The 4,976-nt window shown below is 45.0% G+C and overlaps 1 long non-coding RNA gene across 1 annotated transcript; it reads right to left on the bottom strand.

Moving 5' to 3' along the window:
• Positions 1 to 413: 413 nt before the first annotated feature.
• LOC138373611 (uncharacterized) lies at positions 414 to 3,468 on the bottom strand. The gene is made up of 2 exons (XR_011231272.1): positions 3,324 to 3,468; positions 414 to 2,486 (listed from the first exon to the last, which is right to left on the bottom strand). It is a non-coding gene; the product is annotated as an uncharacterized lncRNA (long non-coding RNA).
• Between the last annotated feature and the right edge of the window lie 1,508 nt (positions 3,469 to 4,976).

Here is a 4,976-nt window from a genome sequence, read left to right as displayed (position 1 = left end):
GCTAAGGATGGATAACTCATTTGAACATTTCAAATAAGCATTATATAGATTTATATTATTAGTCCACGTAATATATATTATCACTAGATACAACTCCAGGAACATTTCTTAGCATATTACCAATGTCCCATTTGCCTCTAATTGTCTAGTACACTTTTTTTTTTTTTTTAGATATATACAAGAGTTGTTACATTCTTGTACAGCCACTAGTACGCGTAGCGTTTCGGGCAGGTCCCTGGAATACGACCCCCCCCCCTTCCCCGCCGCGAAGAATTGTTTTTACAACCAAGTACACATTTTACTGTTGAGTTAAACAGAGGCTACAGTTAAGGATTTGCGCCTAGTAAATCCTCCCTGGCCAGGATACGAACCCATGACAAAGCGCTCGCGGAACGCCAGGAGTGTCTTACCACTACACCACGGAGACTGGGACTGTTTGCCTTTTCATCTATAGAGTCGATCCGATATCTTAGCTCAGCTTTGACAGTTAACCATCGTGGAAGGGCTCCTCTACACAAGCATTCCAGATCACTGGAAGTTTCACCTGATTGGCAAGGGAGCACATGTTTGGAGGGTTCAGGGGTGGAAGGAGGGGTATCTTCTCGAGTTATTTTGAGATGATTTCGGGGCTTTTAAGTGTACCCGCGGCCCGGTCCTCGACAAGGCCTCCACCCCCAGGAAGCTGCCTGTGACAGCTGACTAACACTTAGGTACCTATTTTACTGCTAGGTAACAGGGGCATAGGGTGAAAAACTCTGCCCATTGTTTCTCGCCGGCGTCCGGGATCGAACCCGGGACTACAGGATCACAAGTCCAGCGTGCTGTCTGTCGGCCGACCGGCTCCCGGGGCAGGGGGAAGGAGGGTGGCAGTCCTTGCTTAAAAGTTCCCTCATGCCCGTGAGCAGCTCTGCAATGTTGCTCATGGATTTTCTCTCATATCGGAGCTGTTCTTTAAGCCGCTCCGTCTCCTGCTGTGACTGCTGCTGCTGGTGTTCCTGCCACAGTTCACGATGGTCAGCATCGGCTTGATCAGTGGAGCGACCCAGTGGCGAGTTGATATGGAGGCTGAAGTTGCGATCCGTCTCAGCTTGATCCTGTTGCTTATCTCCCAACTTCCAGTTGACTGGGGTCCAGCTGTGGGAGGTTCCCCCAGAGTAGGCGACAGTCCCAGACCTGGAGAGTGACCACTCTACACCAAGAGCGTGCCCACTACTGGCAGAATCGAGGTGTGGCCATTCTACATCAGGGGCAGGCCCACCACAGGCAGAAGTTACAGCACCTGGTATTTGTGGGGAAGCTGGAGTGGTGGCAGGAGTTTTTGGCACTGGTTCCCCTTGTGCACTTCGTAATTACCAGGTGTTGAGTTTTGTAGTCGGCAGGAGTGAATATCACCTCCAGATGGCTTTGAACAGCGAGTGGAGCTGGAGGCAGAACTTTGCAACCGTTCTTCATGGTGGTGTGGAGGAGAAGGCCTTAGGCAGCAGGTTCCTGGCACTTTACGTGCATTAGGATGAACAGAAACCTGCCGTCTGGCCTCCTGGTATACGTGGTGGTTGGCAGATGGTAAGTATTTGATAGCCAGCTGCTACGAACAACGTCCAGATGGCTCAGCACAGGTAGTAGAACCAGCAGCAGTACCTGGCAACCATCCTCCCGGGTGGGTCCGGCCGGGCGCCCTACGGTAAACGCCAATTAAATAATCCGGCAAGGCATCATACGCCAATTATATAATCTTTTCTCCCCCTAATAATGAGGAACCGTTAGCACTAACAACAAACCTGAAGCACCACGTTACCTCGTTCCGGAGACCCGGGAATGTTCACCTCTAACACTTCAGTGTCTGCCGCCTGACCACAATATTTGTCAATTTGCAGAATTGCTGCAGCGTTCAGGGGCTACCAATATTTTGTGCAAGATGTGGATGATGGCCACGTAGCAACAAGTGCTCAGCCTCCCAAAACTGTGTCCGACGGTACATTCAGCTTGCAAGGTTATGCCCCGGCACTTTCCCCGCACACTTTCCTTCAAACCCCAGCTGCAACATCACCCTCTTGGGTAATGTTTGTGTTTATAACTGATTGAACTGGTGGGATAGTAAAGACTAACAGAAGGGTGGATGGAGAGGGAAGAGGAATGAAATGTACCCAAAAATGTTAGATGAACATTAACCCATGTTACACCACAACTAAATGTTCAAATTACTGGCCAGAAGAATGGTTTACCATTCTGAAGTGGTTAATGTAGAGAGTTCTTAGGCTATACCTATTAGAAGGCCACCGCTGCAAGGTATAACATGTTAAACTAGTTCCCTTCACCTGTTGTACTTGTGGGAATACATACACACTACATTATGACCAATTGCGATTCGAAAGTTTTCCCAAGTAACTTTAATCCCTCCATACCTGCAGTGCTGTTGTACGAGACCAATTTCTTGGGTCTGGTTGACCATACCTGCAGTGCCATTGTACATGCACCCTCGTACATACCTGAAATTACACATTATATTAAATACCTCAAAATACTAAATTGAACATATCCTCATTTAAAGATGAAGAAATAACTAGACAATCGCTCAGGTCAGACTTTGTTTGATGCAAAAAGCAGCCTTATACCACAGAATGGCATAACCCAACCTCAGACTTGAGTCTTCTACAGCCCGTTCTCAACGGCCAAGTGGTCGTTAACCCGGCAGCCAAACATGAACGTTCTCATCAACTATCATAGTTGATAGAAATTATTTAAATTTTACAAATATTTAAATTACACACAATTTTAATGTTCATTAATATATATTTGTAGTGAACAAAATATAGTACTTGGTTACACAGGACGTTAATGTTAATTAAGGCGTCTCTGGGGTTGGCTGCAGCGTGGACGACACTGACTCAGTATGGCTAGTTTCATTCACATAGGATGGGCATGGGGGAGAGGGGAGGGGGGTATGTGACGGTTGCTAGACTAAAAGTCTTTGGTCCGTATTTCAAAGGTTGAAATCTGATCGTTAACAAAGAAACACCTTATAACTGCTAGAATTTAACTATAATAATTGTGTAAACTCTTTTACACCTGCTTTGGGTCGAACGATCAATTTCACTATAAAGTTGACACTCAAGCCGCTGTTGTGGAACAGTTAATCACACGTCTCGTCCAATAGACAAAGGTATTTTACTCTATCTTTACAAATGAGTAAACCAAAACATTGATTTTTTTCAATAAAGCTTTAACATCTTGTAACTATGCTTATTTAGATAATCAGCAAATATAGACTGTTCTACCAAGAGAATACAATGTGATAAAATAACAAATCATCTAGAGTAACTTGCCTGTAAGCCTGGCGCAGGTAACCTCATGCACAGGACTGTCCAGGTGACTAATTTAGTAAAACCAATGAGGCGGGCGCTGAGCAGCACCTCTCCCCACGCCGGCCCGCGCCACACTGCCCGCCGCGCCTCTTGACTAGCTTGGCCTGATGAGTCAACTACCTGTGACGTCATTCACCTCACCTGGCATGAGGCCGCCTCACATGCAAATAATTCACAAGTAAAGTCACTTTAACAATATTAATAGAGTTTATTTCTATTAATGTGAAGTATGAGCAAGTGTGAGTATGTATTAAAAGCACATACTTCACTACTGGACATTAAACCCACTACCACACCCACCTAGTAGCTTGGAGGCTCCATAACGCCTTCTGTAACTTATGTTGAGGTCTAGGCCAGGGGCCAGGTACAGCAACTGGTTACCGTGTCCAGTGTCCTGTGTGTGTGTATTTACTGTGTGACTGTAGGGTCGGGATCACTATAGCCCGTGCTACATGGACATTCCCTTTCGGGTACCTAAATCTAAGAAACAAACGTTTCGGGTTGAACGCTTAGCTCTTGGACCCCGCCTTTCTAATCGCTGGTTGTGTAATTTACCGACTCCAGCCCTATTTTCCCTCTTTCATACTAAATGTGTTCTTTCAGCTCCTCCCACATCACCAGGAAGCAGCCCGCAGCAGTTGTATAACTCCCAGGTACCTGTTTACTGCTAGATGAAAAGATACATCAGGTGAAAAAAACTGCCCATGTCTTATGTCTCGCCCGGGAATCAAACCCGGGCCCTTAGGACAACGACCTCAGAGTGCTATACACACTGTTGCAAGGACCTGTGTATGTGTTTGTGCGGACTCGCATTGATGTACTCACCTAGATGTGCCTTCATGTTCAAGCTAGGCTTTTAGCCCCACCTTCTAAATATTCTTAGATTATTGCAATGTCTGTTTTATCCCACTTTAATCATATATACATATAAATTGTTTAATATAATTAACTTCAACGTTTAACCAGTTCCATTTATTGGCAGCTCTGACACTGAAAAAGTTCTGTCTGACGTCCATGTGACTCATTTGGGTCTCTAATTTCTTTCTATGATCCCCTCGTTCTGCTGTTCTTTGCTTTGAACAATATTATTTTGTCTGCCTTGTCAATTTCACTTAGAATTTTATATATTATCGTATCCCCTTTCTCTACCCTTTCCTACAGTGTGGTACGGTCCAGTTCTCTGTCTTTCCTTAGAGCATAAACCCTTCAGCTCAGGAACGAGTCTCGTTGCATATCTTTGGACCTTTTCTAGTTTTTTCTTGTCCTTTTATAGGTAAGGGTTCCATGCTGGGGATACACATTCATATGTGTGGGTCTCACCTTTCCTGTATATAGGGACCGGAAAGCGCCCTTGTCCAAATTTCTGAAGGATACACAAATGTTGGCCAAAATGGTTTATGCAGCTGTTATTCTGCTAATGTGGGCTTCTGGCATCACAAATGGCGTTATGTCCACTCCCAGGACTTTCTTCTTTACCGATAATATAATCTGTTTTCTCTTTATTCTATATGGCTGTACTGGTCTTAGTGCGCCTGTTCCCTTCATCATAACTTTGCATTTGGCTGGGTTAAACTAACAGCCATTTTTGAGAACATTTTTGAAGTATGTCCAAAT

The sequence above is a fragment of the Procambarus clarkii genome, chromosome 42 (assembly GCF_040958095.1).
Source record: "Procambarus clarkii isolate CNS0578487 chromosome 42, FALCON_Pclarkii_2.0, whole genome shotgun sequence".
NCBI classification, from domain to species: domain Eukaryota; kingdom Metazoa; phylum Arthropoda; class Malacostraca; order Decapoda; family Cambaridae; genus Procambarus; species Procambarus clarkii.
The sequence above is the reverse complement of the archived record's forward strand: the minus strand, read 5'-3'. Positions and strand labels throughout refer to the sequence as shown.